Below are 18,538 nucleotides of genomic sequence, written 5' to 3'. Positions count from 1 at the left end.
CTTTATACAGCAAAACGACAATTTTTAAATAATGGTCACAATGTTAAAATATGAATAATATTTAATTGAACAGCAATATGTAGACCTACCTATTTTAATGCAGGCTGATAACAATAAGGTAAAACTTCTGTTGTGTGAACAGAAAAGGCTCCAGGATTAATAAATCCTGGCTTTTAGCCTTGTCAGGAGCAGGCTAGCTGCACAGAATGAATCTATATGGCAATGGATGTGCCTCTGCTTTCGTGAAACCGATTCAAGGTTAGGTCATCCAGGACAACTGGGAAATCCTGGCTTAATCTGCTATCTAGGTTTGTGAAATAGCCCTCAGGTCTAAAAGGAGACTACAGTGAGCCAACACTTTCCAACAACCTCATTAGATGTATAATAGCTCTTCAGTGCAGAGGCACTTCTGTAGAAGGACCTTTCAAAACAGCCGTGGGTTGTATCATGCACACAAAATCATATTTCCTCCAAAGAATTGTGCTGCCAATGTGTTGTTCTCAGTTTTGCCTTAAGATTACAGCTGCGAATAAATGCTTGACATAATTGATTAAACATATGACATATGAATTGTGCTTCCTATTTTAAATGTTTCCCTAAAAAATAAATACTGTTGCAGAGAAGCCAGACATGTTGTAAATAGCATCCCATTACCGTTTTTCTTGGGGGGAGAATTTTCATAGGAAGGCAAGACGAGAAGCTGTTCATTATCGTGGCTACGCCGTATCCTCATTTGGGTTTAAGCAGAGGATAAAAATGCAAAAAAGAAGTAGGCCATGTATTAGTCATCATTTTGGAAATACTTGTCCTTGACTAGTTTTATCCAAAACTCCCTCTACCGCATAATAAAGCCATCTATAAAAGCCAGAAAATAGTTTCAGCTTTCCATCTTGTAGTGGGTTTATGGGATGGGTAGGACGAAAGTTGTAAACCTGTCCTCTAACTTGCTGCATGGATGTATGTATCATTTTTGATCTCAAGGTCAATACGGACGCCTTTTTACCAAGTACAGTACACTATGGAATGTGTTCTGGTCAACAGAGGCTTTGTTCCTTGGAGCATGTGGAGAATGTGACTTTCCTCCCCCTTTTCTTAATCTGAGCGCCACCACAGCACATAATCTCTGAGCCCTTCACTCACTGTGTATCCTGACTGTGTAACTGCTAGCTGTAAAATTGTGATAGCCTTGACCTACACTGTTAGTACAGACAGCGTGTGGGTGTGCCCACATGTTTGTGTTAGTGGTTACTAAAAGGAACTATGCAAACTAATTTATTCTCTAAAATGTGGTTAACTGAACACAACCCATTGTCTTTGTTATCAAATGTAAATGTTTTTGCATGTGTGCACAGAGATGCCTTTTCTGGACAGTGCAAAGTAGTTGTGACTATTTTTTTAAATACTCAAAATATGACCTAATAGCCAGCCACAACTTTAGTCATGATACGAACAAAAGATCAAAAAAGATGTACACTCAAGAGGTTTCCAAATGAAACTTTCAAATTTTTCCAAAGTTGACCGGTCCGCCATCCCTTGAACTCCAAATCAAAAAATGGCTGCATGTGTGCACACGCCCACACTCACATGAGGTATGCACAACCAAGTGGCTGTCAGCCTCCCACACACTTTTTGCCATAGCAGCAGGCAGCTCATGTATAAATACTCTGAGTAATCTGGTCGATGACCAGAGGGGATAGTAGAGGGCTTGGCTCCATTCACCCCAAGCACTGAGAATATGGATGACGCATGCTATTCAGAGTGGGAGGAGAGGGAGAAAAGGGAGAGGGGGCGTGATATAAAATAATAGAGAAAGGGGGTAGGTGTAGTTATTCAGGAGAAGAAGCAAGAGCAGATAAAGTGCCATGAGAAAAGTTATTGCTCCACAAGGGTAATATTAAGGTCCCAGTGGCTCACAGAAATCACAAACAAATCATAATGGGATTTTAAAATAAACAAATCCACATGAATATACAAACATATATACAAATATATGGGAAAAGTAAATACATTTACATACTGTGAATCATTTTTGAATCTAAAATCGATATTGAATCGAATCGTGAGCCTAAAAATCGGAATCGAGACAATTTCTGAATTGTACACCCTTAATAAAGATGGTTGAAGAATTTACTCTCGCACTCTCACAAGAATGGGACCCAATGATGTTTAATGGCCAGAAAATATGAAAGTTGGCTATTACAGAACAAGACTCACAGTTTAAGGCCACACTGGTACCTCTGCAAGGCCGATCTTAGGTGCAGGGTGGTTTTGAGCTAAATGTTAACATAAAACATGCTCACAATGAAAATGCTAACATGATTATTTATTACTTTTTAGTATTTTAATTTATCATGATATATCAGCAATTAGCACTAACCACAAAGTGCAGCTAGGACTGATGGAAATGGCCATGAAATGGCCATAAACCAGCATTGGTAGTATTGTAGTATAGGTTGCCAGGTTATGTAACTAAAAAGGATAAGACTGGTGAAAAATTATATTTTCAGGTCAGCAAACCCTATGCAAAGACATCACCTAAACTCACAATGAATTGTTTTTACTAACAAGTATTGTCTTAGAAACCAATAATCTTATTGCCTGAGGTTGTCAAAATCTGAGTTTATTAGAGTTTGCCATAGAACTCAACTGATAAAACTTTTAAAAATAGATCTATGAGCCACACTGTTGCTTTGGGTGACACATCTTGATTACCATGAACATGGCAGTACTGTAGATATTTTGAGTACATCATGCTGGGACTGTAAAAACTCACTCAAGCACCAAATTTGTAATAATCCACACACAAATACACAATTTTCTACGGTTTGAGTAATATTTGCTAGAAAACTACAGTGCCCATCTGTTTGAGAAAGTTAAGTATAAAAAAAGAATAAAAAGCAAAGTGTATACATAAATTATTTGTTTTTAAAGATTAATGTCTCCAGTAGAAACAAATGGGCTTGGGGCTGAGGGCAGGTAAGTCAGAAAGTATTGAGAGATGAGCTAAAACTGTTGGTTTTTATTCATTTGGGGGCTTTGTTGAGAACAAAACTTAAAAGAACATTTCCATGCCAGCCTTATTATAAGTATGTTGTACAATGTCGTCAACATGCCAAGTAAGATAACTGGTGAACAGTAGACTTTGGATGATAACCCTGTGAGTAAATACTTGTCAATTTGGAAATACAGTCCTCTAAATTAAACACTCTTCACAGAACGACGTTCAGCAGCTCCAATTAAGTCATAGACGACATACAAATCAACAGATACATTTAGATCTTTTTTTAAACCATGCAAGACAGCTGTTAACATTTGCATAATGCACAACACACTGTTGATGCAAGAAGATTCCATAAACTGCTGGTGGAGTGAAGTGAAGCACAGCACCATTGTTGCCACATCAATCTCCTACCTACCTAAATCTAGTTTTGGTTACGGTTTCTGTACCCTTTTCTTTTGTGCCAGGAAAATGTTTTTACTGTACTTTTCTTGTAAGGAAACTTCCTTATCGAATAAAGAGAAAGTAAAATGGGCTAGATAACTGCTCCACTGCTTGGCTGTCTGGCTGGCTGAAGACAGACAGCCGAGCCCCCCCCCCACCCCAATGAGTAATCTGGAAGGCAGCACACTAATGAGACCCACACTGCCTTCAACATAGATAGGCTTATCCACTGACCTAAATGTTATCGGAATGATGACTGCCTACATTCATCCAGCTTTAGTCCATCAAGAGCATTTGACTTTTGGACTAAAAAAGTTCAAGACATGCAATAGACAGACATGTTAAGCTCTTGGCTGAGATTTTCTTTCTTAGCCTACTTATTTAAGCAGCACATTTACTCAAATCAGTTTGCCAGTAACAGCTTGGTCTTATAGTCGTGAAATTGTTAAAGGCCTAGAAAAAAAAAAAAACACCAGCGTTTATTCAGAAATTTCAAAGTGTGTGGGCATGTGTGAATGGTGGACATGTGACTGAGCAGCCTGGCAATGATCAATGTGGTCTCCTCTGTGTAACACTGAATTAAATAGTCCAGAGGGCAGGCCAGTCACAGATTCACACTTTATTCTCCCAGTCAGAGCCAGGAAACCACTTCCCTGTCACAACCTTTCTCCCTGTAACTTAAGTGCCTCCTGGGTCAGTGCTGTTGCTATGGAGACTATGGTCAAGGGTAGGATCAGCACTCCTCCAACCCCCAAAATCATGAACAAAACACACAGCTGAACTTGCTCAACTGCTTATGTAGAAAAGTATTGACTGATAAAACACAGAAGAAGTACAAAGGGCTCAACAAAAGGTGGTCCTGTGGTCAAAGTGAGAGATACATTATTGAAAGTAAAGTCTGAAAGAGACAGATGGAGATTGAGATGTCTGTATGCATTTCCTAAAGGTCACAGAGTTTTGAAGCCCTACTTCAGTTTATCCAGTAGAATGTGTTTGGAACAAATTAGTAGTTTCTAATGTGTCCCTGCTTCAAAAAACACAAATTCCACTTTATGTCAAGTTGACCTCGTTCGGCTATTCAAAGCACATGAGCAGCCAGTAGAACAGTGTAAAGACATGGACTAATAGACAAAAGGTAAAAAAGTGCTAAAGGGTGCATGTGTTCAACATAGGCCTAGTAGGTTTTGTCTGTATGCACATGTTTGTTTGTGTGTGTGTGTGTGTGCGTGTGCGTGTGCGTGTGTGTGTAATGGGTTAGGCGGAAACGAAAGTGCAATTTAACAGTAGCAAGCAGCTTGTGTTATTTATAGCAAATAGAACTCGTCTGGTTGATATGGCAGAATGTGATTAGTACGGGCTAGCTCTTGCCTTATGAAAGAAGCTTTTGATCCAGATTGCAGTTGACTGTTATAGGATTGCTGGGCAACAGCTGAAATTTTATATCAGAGATTATGGGAAAAAAAACAATGAGGGAAAAAAAAAAACAGCCTGCTGAGCCTGTGGGATAAACTTGAATTGCCCCGTCTGAAGAAGGAAGAGGAAAGAAAAAGTCACTTCCTCAATGCAGGGCGGAGTGCCAGCGGGCTATCGGCTTGTTCTTTCACCCTTCCTATAATGCAGCTTTAACTCTTTTCAAATGGGAACTTGTCCTTAACCATGGAGATAGTCTTTATTAATCACTGACACTTCCAAACTTAAAAGTCAGATTCCTCTATGCATCCAAGCAGGATTCAGACAATCATTTTCTGGGTTAATACATAATAATACAAATGTCAACTTACACAATCTTTAGGCAGCCTATTTTACAACAATCCAAGTATATTTCACCATGAGTGCACTACAGAATAAGATACCACACTGCTGTGAAATGCAACTTCAGGTTTGCAAACAAAACTATCTTTATAAGTTCCCATTTAAGTAATCTTAGACTGCTCTGAGATTATAGATTTTTTAAAGTAAATTTGTGCATGCTGACACACACGAGTGCAGAATGAATAAGCACTTGGCAGATTTTACACAGGAGACATACAGTAGATGTTGACTATTGGTGCAGTCCAATATCCCATTGAGATGCTTCTAGTCAACAGGTGTTGTAACACAGGAAAAAAAAAACTTCAACAACCTCCAAAAAAACTGTTTTCAATTTAAATTACATTATCCCTAAACTGTTGCTACTCAAGTCATTTTTAATAAGATTTCTTAAATTTTAAGTATTTTGAAGAAATAATGTGTAGTGGTGGTGGAAGGAAGGGATCATCTCTATACTAAAGAGCAGTGTAAAATATAATCCCGTGTGAGGTCTTGTTTCTGGACGCCTCATTAACAGCTTAACTTTCAACTGCACAACAGGAGAACTGCTGCTTCTCATTAATGCAGCGGTATATTGAGTTAAGAGGACAACAGTTCAACAACTGACTAAGACACATAGAGCCATGTCTCCATGCTCCATACTCTTTAAACCTTGCAGTCCCACACACAGCTCAAACACATATCCCTGCCTTCTTTCTTTTTAACCACTGCTGGCGGATAACATGCTGGCATTTTGCTATCTAACATATCAGTAGGGCTTGATAAATAAACATAGAACGTAACCTATGGATTAAAAAACTAAGCAACAGAAAACAACATCTAGAATTACAGTTGAAAGACAACCGCATTGTCAGTATCTGTAGCGGGAGTATGCCGTTTAGCGGAACCTGAAGTTCCAGTTTTGCTCTCCCTCTGGTTTTGGTTCTCACCAGTGTTCTTAGGTCTCCGTGGTCTTGTATGACTCTAGAAAACAAAACCAGGATTGTTTTCTTTGAATTTGTGGTGAAATGAGGGTAAGTAATCCGATCTGTGACAAAGACAAAGTGCCCTTTTACAGCATCTTCCCAATTTTCTACACTGAGCTCACGGCAGGCTTTGATAGACTGAACTCATAACAATGAGACTTGTATCTATTTAAACATTTACTTGCTACCTACACACACTCCTCTATATCAGAATATGTTTATGTATGGCTTTGCAATTCATATCTTTTAAAATGATGGGCAAAACTGTCTAATTGTCAGAGCAAAGGGCCACTGTGCCACAAATGCACATGCACTAAACAAGCTCAAGCTGTAGAGTAGAGCATTTGGTTTCTCTATCTGCTGTACCTGATGAAATGATTCAAAATAAATCAAGAAGTTAAATAGAATCAGTATTCCCAGAAAGAAAATATGCTGTCAGGCCACTCCGTTCACATATCCAGCATTGAGCATAAACACACTGATGTAGTCCACCCCCACACACACACACACACACACACAATGACGCACAGCTACATGCCCCCTGCCCCGGCTAGGTCCACTGGGCTATGTGTGTGTGGAATGTGGACGTTGTGTTCGAGCAAGTGCGGCTTCACGTTTGTCACAAATGTACAAACAATATTGACCATACCTCAGTTTTTCAATTTTAAGTGTCCTAGATGAAAAAATTAATTTCTATTAAAATTGGTTCCCTGGATAGCTTTTAGGCTTTCCATTATATTCAGTATTGATTTATTATGATTTACCAATTCATTACTCTTGATAATGACCTAAAAAGAAGGTTGTGAAAAAGCTTTCCTCTAATGAAAATGCCACTAGTTGGAAATGGATTACCAGTAAGCAATAATATGTAAGACATTTACAGATATAATGTTCTCAGACAAATGCTTACGCAGGCACGTCCTACATACTGTAGGTGTTGCTGGATGGTGTATAAAGGACGTCTGTTCTTTAAAGAGGTTATGAAAAACGTGCTATGCAACAGACTGATAATATTCTCATCAAGTGAAATGGGGCGTGTATATTCCAACAACCACGTCATTTAGCCGTCAAATCTAATTGAAACACCTTTGACTCAGTCTTTCACTCAGCCTGGCTCACTGTGTAGAGGATTTCAAGTTTTCTGAATTCAGAGCGTCTTTATTTCGAGTCCCTTTGAGATGACTATTATAATTACTCTAATGAATAATTCCCATGATGTTTCTTTTTGCACTGATGGGCCTAGGGCAAATAAATGCAGTCTATTTTCCACTTAGTTTGTTCATGATTCACAACGCTAAGGTTATGGAGATTTCATGGAATCCCCAGAGATTGACAAGACTAGGCATGCGGCAGTCCCATGCGTAAGGTTATGTCCTCTCTACTGTATTGTTATAGGACCTACATTTATGAATGTGACTGTAGAGGATCATCAACATCCACAGAAAAAGTCATCAGATAAGGGAAACGTCACTATGGTAAGCAACCTTGGATTTGTTTAGTGTAACCTTGGGTGTGAATTACACCAAATAAAGCATTTGTTTTTACTTAGGAATAGGTTAAACACTATTTATTCAGAGCATTACAGAGTGTTTCCTCTCTATGGAATCGTTTAGACAACTCAACTGAACCAGCGCATCATTGCTCTAAATGTCAGTGGGGCTGTTGAACAAATAATGTATGTCTTCTCCCACCACTTGAAGGTTAAATACTGTATAAATACTAAGTTTCATGATCAGAACTACACCCACAGCTTTTTACGGGCTACCTTGTTGCGTCTCAGAAAGCCACTTCCTGGCGACATGAGGAGTGACGACAATTCTGCTGAGATGTGCAACAACAGGGTATCCTGTGAGACAAGCTCCCCACTGCCGTCAATTGACGCCAATTGTCAATTTTACTGTCAATTCAAAGAATGAAAGAAATTTGTTTTTTCATTTCCATCCCAAATTTTATACATTTACATACATATACATTTTGCAAATGTTGCTTCTGTAGAGTTAGCCTAGTCTAATGAAAGAATAAAACAAAGGAGGAACGTCTTATTTAAAACTCTGTTTTACCAGCAGGTAAAGATAACATGTAAAATATGAGTGTGTTCATTTCTGAGCCACAGCTGCAGAGATACCCATTACATATTTGCAGCATAATGTATATCATAAGGTATGTTAGATAAGGGTAATTAAATAATTTCACTTGCTTGGTATTGCATGTGAAACAGAGGAAACACTTGGAAGAAAGGCCTTGCTTATTGGTAAGGTGTAGCAGATATTAGTATTCTGTGCTTGAAAGAGTGCCGAGCTGCCTTATTGAATGACCTAGCGGCTTTATCAACTGTGAGGTGGCGGCCTTCTGTAGCAGAGCACTCTGCTCATCATTTTTGGTTTGGCTTTTTCCACCCTTTCTCTAAAAGGCATGAGTTTTCCTTCCTCCCTTCTTTTACCTACAAACTTGATGTCCTATTTCTATAATGGGACCAATGTTTGAAAGATTGTTATAGACCCAAAGAGTGCTACAAACTCACAGCAAAGTCAACTATTTTGAAAACTTACATACTATGTGACAAGGAAAAAGCTGCAATAAAAACAGGGTCTACTACTGACCTGCTAGAATGCTAGTTGGTAATTCTTGAACTTTCCCCTTTCCCATAAAGATATAGAAAATGAATGAGGGGATTTGTTAGCATAACAAACTTCAAGCTATTCTGCTTGACACCTAACAAGGCTTAGAGCATCTCTAGATTGTGATTTAAATTGTTTTTTTTTTGTCCATACTTACTCAAAAAACTCAAAGTAATACATTTAGAACCAAAAATCAGTCAGAATGTCTGGAAAAAGAAAGAGAAAAAGAGAGAGAGAGAGAGAGAGAGAGAGAGAGAGAGAGAGAGAGAGAGAGAGAGAGAGAGAGAGAGAGAGAGAGAGAGAGAGAGAGAGAAGAAATGTGTTCCTCTAACCAGGACAAAGAAGGAGAGAGCCCTGCTGGTTATAAATAGTCTGCTCAAAAATCCCTTCTGCGGGTAAGTTGTTAATTAAATATGAGTTCCAGTTAAATATGAGCCCATGAGATTCATTTCTGCAGAGAGGAGACCTGAAAAATAGCATTAGCGCATATTAAAAATGTCACAATATCTATAAGGGTTATGGAGTAGAGTCCATTTCCTAGCTTTCAGGTTCTTTGAAATAGTAGATTTACAGATTAGGTTTGCACATTCAAAATACACTAGAAAGGTATAGAAGGTTGCCAGCTTGCTATCACCCTAACAGTACAGTAACATTGCTGGGTTAAACTGATCCAATTAAAAAGGTTTCAGCATACAGACAATCATTTTTAATGCAGGAAATACCAAGAAAACTACTAACCATAAACCAATGCAGTAATGGTAACAAAATTCTTTGTCTTGTGAACTACAAAATCAATGAAATGCCTTCCTGCTAAAACATTACATATAAGAAAGGTTGCCCAATAGTGAACCTAGTATGTCTATATGAATTTACAGCTAGTTCCAGTGCTAACAGACCAATGTTGCTTGTCTTGTTGCCAACTCAGAGAGCTCAAGAGACCTGGAAGGCTATCTGCTCATGAGCTAGGCTACTCCCACTGATGGCCAAACAAGGAAAAATAAGAGTAATGGATAGTAAAGTAGCAAGCCAAACAAAAGCCATATTAAAAGCAATAGCAATATAATTTGTAAACAGCTTAGAGTGAAAGTAAATATCTTACTTATGCTTTGAGTTGTACTCAGATGAAGTCTTTTTAAATGTCTTTTCTATAACATGAATAATAAATGGACACAATTTGAGATACCAAAAGGAGGTTCTTAAAAACCTCTGCCAGGGTCATAAGATACAAGAGAGATATGGGATACAGTCATTTGTCTGTCTGTCCATGTGATAAACCAAGGGATTGAGATGCAGTTTGCCAAGTCTCAATAACCAGGTCAGACACAGTCAGGTCAGATCCATGTATCCATGCAGACAACTGCCACATTTTCCTTGTTTGCCTACTGGAGAATATGGATAACATTACCTTAATAGCTTGCTCAAGTCATAAAGTCTGCTCATTAAATGCTGTTTTAAACGCTTAACAATGAAAAAGCACAAAGCAAGATGGGACAATATACCATACAGTCTTTCCCACTCTCACCTTTTAATAAACAAGCTGTGCTAAAAGGAACTAGAATAATATTCTCTCTCTCTCTCTCTCTCTCTCTCTCTCTCTCTCTCTCTCTCTCTCTCTCTCTCTCTCTCTCTCTCTCTCTCTCTCTCTCTCTCTCTCTCTCTCTCTCTCTCTCTCTCTCTCTCTCTCTCTCTCTCTCTCTCTCTCTCTCTCTCTCTCTCTCTCTCTCTCTCTCTCTCTCTCTGATCTGAGAATACACTGAACTGTGTCCTCTGCATCAAGATAAACATAACATAAAAGTGTGAGAATTTTCTTGTACAGGGGTAACAGCTTGCCTTGCTGGAGAAAAAGAATGAATGATGATTATCTTACAATCTGTAGATGCATCGGAAGCATGTTGAAGAAAAGACGACTAAGCTGACAATATCACAAACCTACCGAGCAAAAGTGGAGTCTCCACTTGTGACCCTGTAACACCCTGAAGCACAGATGAACATTTTGTGAAAATGGGAAAGGGGTTGCTGCTGCTACCCTCAGCTTTAAAAGAGCTTTATAGCGAGTTTCATCTCATTGTTTAGCTGTACAGCCCGTCAATCCACACTTACATCACTCTCATAGTCTTTTGGTCGCAGCTCTGAAACAGCAAAGCAACTATCGGGTGAATATAGTGGAGCATTTAGCAGCTACAGAGCCAGGTAATTCCCTCAGGCGCTGGTGGAGACCATAAACCGAGCTTAAAGAGAGTAAATATTAGACTTACATTTGTCCTGTGGTCAGAAACATGACTCCAATTGAAAGACAATTTTGCCCTATGTCCCAAACTTGTTACCGTTGCCTCAAAGTGTAAAAACCAATCAGTTATTAAAACTGAGCAGTAGTTACAAGTAGCTACAATACTGTCAATTTAAGTTTTGCATAGCCAGACATGGGGCTGTACCTGATTTTCCAGAACATTATGAGGGTCTAATGATGGCAAAGTTGCCTCAGAGCCCAAAGCACCGTCAACTGAAATTATGTGCATGGAATAATCAATTAGATGACCTGGTAAGATATTAAATTCCATGCATAATAAATAGGGCTGAACAATATTGTGTTTTAACATCAACATTACGATGTGCGCATGCGCGATAGTCCCATCGCAAGACGTTGCGATGTTGACGCTAGTCCTTTTTGCTGATTGATAGAAAAGTAAACTTTTACATGATTATTACTGTCCAACCCTTCCCCTTAAAGACAGGTAGCCATGTGGGCAACGTGTGTATGTGACGTTAGTCCGACGGGGTTTGTTAGGATTGGAAGTGAGGCTCTCTGTGTGTAGAAAAGAACCGCAGGCAGCAGCTGCCGCTGAAACACTGTAATGTGCATGGTTTTCGATGGGTAGTCAGTGAAGCTACGGTTGTGAGTGTTTTATGTTTGCTGCAAATACAAACTAAATCACAAGCAACATGATCACAACCTCTCGCAGCCATTTTCCTGCGCAACGTAACACTAAACTACTACAGAAGTCTGTGTCTGATCTAACATCTTTTCCACTAATTTAGTTGTTCTTGGATAAACAGTTTGTTGCTAGTGCGCGTGACATGCAGGTCTGATCCATTTATCAAACAAACGAGCTGGCCCCGCTAGTCGACCACAACCTGGAATTTTGCCACTTTAGCCTGGGTTGGTTATTATATGAATACAATGGTGTCATGCTAGTCAACCAGCGTATTTCTACTTCTCCAAAACCACTTCAGAATAGTAACGTTAGTCACAGTGCTTACTTGCTTTGGTGTTTGTAAAGCATTAAAGTTTAACAAAGACTGGTTTGCATTAGAAAAGATCCTTTTTCATTTTTTTCTTCTATGTAGATCCACTCCCCTATAAAATCACAGCGGTGGTCGAGAATTATTTATTATTATTAGCTATTTATCTCATCTTTTAAAAATTACTTATTTTTTTCATATGGCAATACATATCGCAGGAAAAAAAAAAGTCAGATTTTTTCCCAATATCGTGCAGGCCTAATGCATAAGGACGGTTAATTAAATAGATGTAGATACTGTCTACCACTAGACACAGCTGTTACACCGATTCATTCTCTTCAAGAACAACTGCTACTCATTTAGTAGAAGGAATCCATTTATGAGAAACTAGTCTAGCACAAATTCCAAGTTGGATGCAACAGTGAGTGTTCACCCAAAAATGTCCCTCCTCTGGGAGCACATTTCAGTATATCTGGTATGAATTAAAATTATTTTTGCTCTAATGAGTAATTTAAGTGTTCATTTATCAGAAAACAATGGTGGGGATTAGAGACTATTATGTTGACTGTGATTAGGATCTTAATATCAAATGTAGATTGATGCAAGGCCTGCAGCAGTGTCAAATTTATAGAAAGCAGTGTTGCTATGAGTTACAGGGAAACACCAAGTAGTCAATCAAGTAAATGTGTTGCACTTCAGACAAAGCATAATCCTTGATTTTTTAAAGCCAAACCTGTTCTTGTTGGAAGTACTAAAGGAAATTATGTAATTGGAGCCCTCCCCTATCAAAAGGTCAGTACAGCAATGTCAGTCTCAATCATCGTCCAACAAGAACTTGGATTGAGAAGAAAAAAAAAGCGATTGTGGAGGGTTAAAGGCCATTTTAAAAGCCATTTTGTATCAGATATCCATCTAACTGGAACCCTGGAGCTTTTACGGCATGGTAGTCAATCATCAATGGGGCATGGTCTGAAATAACTCTGACGCCAACATAGCCATTGTTGTACCTTTCCAAGATGAAATAGGATGTGGATTGCACACAGAGCTAGTTTGGCAGGTGTATCATGTCCCTTGGCCTACAGGAGAACAGGGTGGGGCACGGCTGTTGTTTCTTGTAGATGGACTAATGTTTGAAGTAAATGCATAACTTCTGTGAGACCAAAACTGTTTATACCGTAGTGTGATTCAAGAGACAGAAATTTAAATAAAATAAACACAATAGATTCAGCCTTAGTCACCTAATAGCGAAACTGCACACCATCAATGGGATGCCTTACATACCTTGTCATTTAGGACTCAAGCACCTGGATCCCAGTGGATGTCACCAACACCAACAATTTGTTTACAGTGTCTAATGAAAAAGGACAAAGAAAAAAATCATTAGCACCAACACAAAGCAAACATTACAAACACTAACAACAAACTAGTTTGTAAAAGACAAAATCATCAATATCAGATTATTTGTGTAATTATCTTGCAATAACTTATTTAAGCTAATAGCAGTAGAATTTGAATGAACTTTGAGAAACCCTTGCAATTTATTTCTGATACGGTTTTAAGGCATTGGTCCTTACCCCCTCCACTTCATCAGTGAGAAATCAGAAAGCTGTGGATTGCGTGGTACTCTATAACACTACACAACCATAATACTGTACATTGCCCATGGAAATTATAAACAGCATAGACAAAATGTTTGATTTGTCAGTAAATACTTCGCAAACTACATACATATAGCTGTTAAATGGGGTAGTAATTTATAAAGTTTAGGATATAAAAATAGCAATGCTCCTCCTATGTGCTTAGTTAGTCCTGCCTAAGGACATACTTTAAGAAGCATGGGTAGAAACACATTATCATGACTTCTTACCATAGGAAAGTCTCAATACTTGACATACATGTTGTAGTAAATCTATAATTTGACAAGAATTGAAATGAGATAATGATGCCACTGTTCTCATTTTGCTACTAAAAACTGTAATGCTACAGCCATAGTGCAACATACATTACATACATCGCACTGTTGCTTGCTCTGGAGGAGACTACTAGAACTGTTGGGTCCTTGTAAATTCTGGAGTGTGGTCTATCTGTATAGTGTCTTGAGATAACTCTTGTTATGAATTGATACTATAAATAAAATTGAATTGAATTGAAAATCAGCTAATTTTATGGAAATCTTTCAACCCCACGAAGGCAATCCTGCTTGTATAAAAAAACAGGAATCTGAAAAAGTCACAGCTCTGAAATGTGGCATATTCTTGGTTCTCAGGTCAGAGCACAACAACACAGAGTATTGTCCGTGTGTGTCTAGAAAAGCATTAGCTTTGCCAGCTGATCGGAGACAAACTGAGCCCGCTACAAGATAGAATCATCTCGCCACTATCCTCATCGAGCACAATAGAGCTATAGTGCAGGAAAGATGGAGGGATAAAAACAGTCAAGAAAAAGAGGGGAAAGACTAAAGCCACTTTGACTTATTCATAGGATCTCCCAATCAGCTGCAAACACATTCGACTGCACTGACACCCATTAGTTTCTGCTCCACTTACTCTTGGGAGCCTTTATCCTCATCTCATCTATTTGGGATACTGAATCTTGCCAAACAAAAGTTCCTTTTTGTCACACACTAGAAAATAGCATGAGAAGCGTCAAAAAGGGGGTATTGGCACAGTGGGGGAGGGGGGCATTGCAGCTACACCAACAGCCTCATCTCCTTTTCAGCTACTTGCCTTTCATTCAAATAGCCCCATTGCTAGGGCAGCCATACTGTGAAACCAAAGGAGCTGGGTGAAGGAAAGTATCTGCACCTTGTTTACATGAGCTCTATCGATGAAGAAGTACTTTGTCCTGCACAGTGCATACAATAAATACATGGATGTGCTTCTGCATCAGGAATTGTATGCTCATAATTTAATTAATCAAAAAAGTGTAGCTGATTTCCATTCTGTATAAATCACTCCAAAGTGATTCTAGTATTTCTCTGTAAACTTGAATTCACTGGGGTTATGATTTCAACAGCCAATTTAACTTATAATAATAAAGCTTATTTCTATACATCTCAATGCAGTCTATCAAAGAAATGAAGTACTAGAGTTGCTGGTTTGTTTTGTTTGCTATGGTAATAATGTCAATAAGGTCTATTACTTGGCTAAATAGGTATTAGTAATTCGAGTCTCACTGTCCAATGTCCTGGCCAGTATTCGTTACTCTGATAGACTCTGCAGAACAGAGTGAAAACTAAAAAATGGCTTGTTCTCAGACTGTTACAGTTATAAGGTGTGTTTGTTTAATGACATCAGCACAAAAAGGATGTACTCTCAGTTCAAGGTGGGAACGGATTGGACTTGTAAATTCTTCAGCGCTGGTGGTAAACGGATGTAAACACAGAGCCGTGGGGCGGTCTCTAGGTCACCCAGTAAGAGCATGCGCCCCATGTAGGCTGAGTCCTTTGCAGCAGCCTGGGTTTAAATCTAACCTGCGGCCCTTTGCTGTGTGTCATCCCCTCTCTTTCCCTACCTGTCTGTCCACTGTCACTATCAAATAAAGTGAAGTCCCAAAAAATAATCCTAGATTCTATATTGTTTGAATTATACTGCCGGCCTTAGCTAACATTGAACTGTTCACATGTTTGGCCTAAAATACAGCTTGGGCCTTTTTACAACACAGGTGTGATTCCACCCAAAACACAATTAAGGTAGTCTGCAGTGTAAACATTTGTGGTCAAATACACCATAGGCCCCACTGAAGGGTCCTTAAACCCTCATGTTGTCCTCGGGTCAAACTTGACCCAAATTTTTTTTTCACAAAAAATGGGCCTTCAAAATAAGTGCTGAAAATGTCAACATTAGAAATATCAAATAACTGGGAAAAACATCTAAAAAAGCACCTACAACATTGAATTTTTTTTTTCATGGTTGAAGGGAAGACAACACAAGGGTTAAGAGAGTGTATACTACATGTAAGTAGATGAATATTTCTGTGCCAGTGCAGCAAATTATTGTAATTAATAATAAGTCATTACATTTATATAGCGCTTTATCATAGACACTCAAAGCGCTTCAGGGGGAGGTCTACCAATGTGTAACACCCACCTGGGTAATGCACGGCAGCCTTACGGCGCCAGACACTCAGCACAAATCCGCTTGGTAGAGAGGGAGGAGAATAGATTTTTAGTGGTGGGGAAAACTGGAGCACCTAGAGAAAACCGACCAGTGTTCAAACCCGGTACCGTCTTGCTGCGAGGCCACATTGCTAACCATTGGGCCACCGTGCTGCGTAATTGTGTAAAACAAGTAGAAACAACAAATCATGATCTCCAAGAGAAACAACAACAACAACAACATTACAGATACTCGGATCGTAAATAAGGCAATTTGTATAATTTTATGGGAGCATGTCAGCCTGAAAGACATCGTATAGATTACCGTCTGTTTGTCTTTGAGGACAGACCGTGGTCCATGGAAAATGGAGCTGACGCAGTAATTTGAATATTGAGCAGGGACAGATATCTGATCAAGAACACTTAACATATGTGTGAGGTGCATTATGCATTGAGACCAGATTTGAGCTGCAATCCACCTAAACTGGATGTAGACACAAACTAGTATAAGACGAATAAAGGGGGGTGGGTCTAAGTCTGTTCAGAGGGATGCTCATCACTCCAGACGGAGGAAAATCAATCCTGTGCAACCTGACTCATGAAATTGTATATTAACGGTTTTGTTAACTGTGACTTTTCCAATCCAGCCATGAAACATGGAAAAACAGTCCATTACATCCAACATACAGACCCAGATTAAATAAGGATAGAATCAATGTATTGATCTCTTGGTGAATTACGTATTTACCGTGCCAAATGTAATATGATTAGCTGGAACAAAGGATCCCAAATTTAACAAGAATCAAGCAGAAAAATAACATACACATAATAAAATACTGCTTAAAATCAGTGAGTGTATAAAATGGCTGCATGTTCTGCAGCAAATATGAATGCACATGAATATGGATGAACCAGGTTGCAGTGAGACCAATAGCTGTTCCAACCCATAGACAATACCTTCTCAGTGCATTTTATTTGAACCTGTACAATTAAATCTGTGATTATATAATACAACTGAACTTGCCAACTGCAATTTGACAGAAGCCCAATTTCATACCCAGAATTTGCCTCAACAACATTAACTACGCAATCAAATACATAGCGTTGGTTAAAAATACTGCATCTATGTTCAGAACACTCCATTTACTTGACAATTATCCTTACAGTGGGGGTCTCTGGAAAGGACGGCCACACAGACACAGGGTTTGTACTTTTCTTTAGCATGTCTCGTTTATAAGGCAGCCCATGTAAAATCCATGCTGATGTTTCGCTGTTGTGCTGAAGTATTACTTGACTTTGTGTCCAAGCCAGCTTATCACGTGTAGACAGCCTGAAGACAATGCATTGCTTAGTCTACAGCACATAAAATCTGTTATACTACAGTGAGAAGGCAGCTTCTAGCAGAGATATGACACATCTGTAGCCGCTATTACAACAGACTATTTCTTGCAGGGTTCCCTTCTAAGAATTATTCTTTCCTCTTAGGTAATCAAAACCCTTTCAAAATTCATCCATTACATAAATGTCTTAATTTCCTACCAGTCATTTATTTCACATTTTCCATGCATTATGTAGAGCGGATTGGAGATGTTACAGCATGCTCCGCTGATGTCTTAAGCAGCCAGTGGACACAAAACTGAAGAAGGATTTGGCTTTATGAACATATTTGCTGATAAACAGCAAGACTGAATAAGGGAAAGACAGATGTTCCCCTAACTGGGTCACAGAAGCAGGCAAATCATTAGTGAGAAACTGAATGCAAAGATGTATGTTAAAACTGACAGAACAGCATGTCAAATAATATGCAAATTTACATTTTTCCACAAATAGTTTCAAAATACAGACTCACTAATCTTGTTATGGACCTGAATGAAAGGCTTGTATTGCACTTGATAGGCTATTCATTCAATATTGATATCTACTTGTGTAGATAATGTCCATTGCCTGTTATGTGTTAAGCTTTTATAGCCAGTGGGCAACAGACCAAGAAAGAAAATCCATAAACATTGGCTTTGACTGATTTATCATTATGAAAAACTAAGTGGTAGGTAAATATGATGCAGACCCACAGACCTTTGCCAGATTGGGAATCAAAATCACCCCTAGTGTGTTGACAAAATACATATAGGCTAAATCAATACACTCTAAAAAAGCTGAATGTTCTTAGAGAATCATCAGAAGGAAAACGATGAACACTTAAAATATCTTCAAAAGCTGTAAAAACAAATTGGTCTCTTAAAGGGCTGACCAATTTGGTATAGAGAGCTGTGTCAGTGCTTTTTACACAGCATAAGCAATGTCAATGGGACTGCATCATTGCTATGAATTATAAATATTAGCTTGCGACATCCCTAGTCTGAATTTAGCC

General features: G+C 38.8%; 1 protein-coding gene and 1 long non-coding RNA gene across 5 annotated transcripts in view; one reads left to right on the top strand and one right to left on the bottom strand.

The window, feature by feature from the left end:
* The window catches only part of erbin (erbb2 interacting protein), a 49,140-nt gene that overhangs the window by 26,107 nt on the left and 4,495 nt on the right, over window positions 1-18,538 (bottom strand). For all 4 annotated transcript variants that reach the window (XM_034897288.1, XM_034897286.1, XM_034897285.1 and 1 more), the window contains exon 2: window positions 13,356-13,425. The gene's annotated coding sequence lies outside the window, so the exon portion shown is untranslated. The remainder of the gene's footprint in view (window positions 1-13,355; window positions 13,426-18,538) is intronic.
* LOC117959900 lies at window positions 1,979-13,130 on the top strand. The gene is made up of 3 exons (XR_004660026.1): window positions 1,979-2,117; window positions 10,876-10,888; window positions 13,120-13,130. It is a non-coding gene; the product is annotated as an uncharacterized LOC117959900 (long non-coding RNA).

The sequence above is a fragment of the Etheostoma cragini genome, chromosome 16 (genome assembly GCF_013103735.1).
Source record: "Etheostoma cragini isolate CJK2018 chromosome 16, CSU_Ecrag_1.0, whole genome shotgun sequence".
Classification (NCBI taxonomy): Eukaryota; Metazoa; Chordata; class Actinopteri; order Perciformes; family Percidae; genus Etheostoma; species Etheostoma cragini.
Note: the sequence above shows the minus strand (reverse complement) of the source record. Positions and strands in the feature narration are given on the sequence as shown.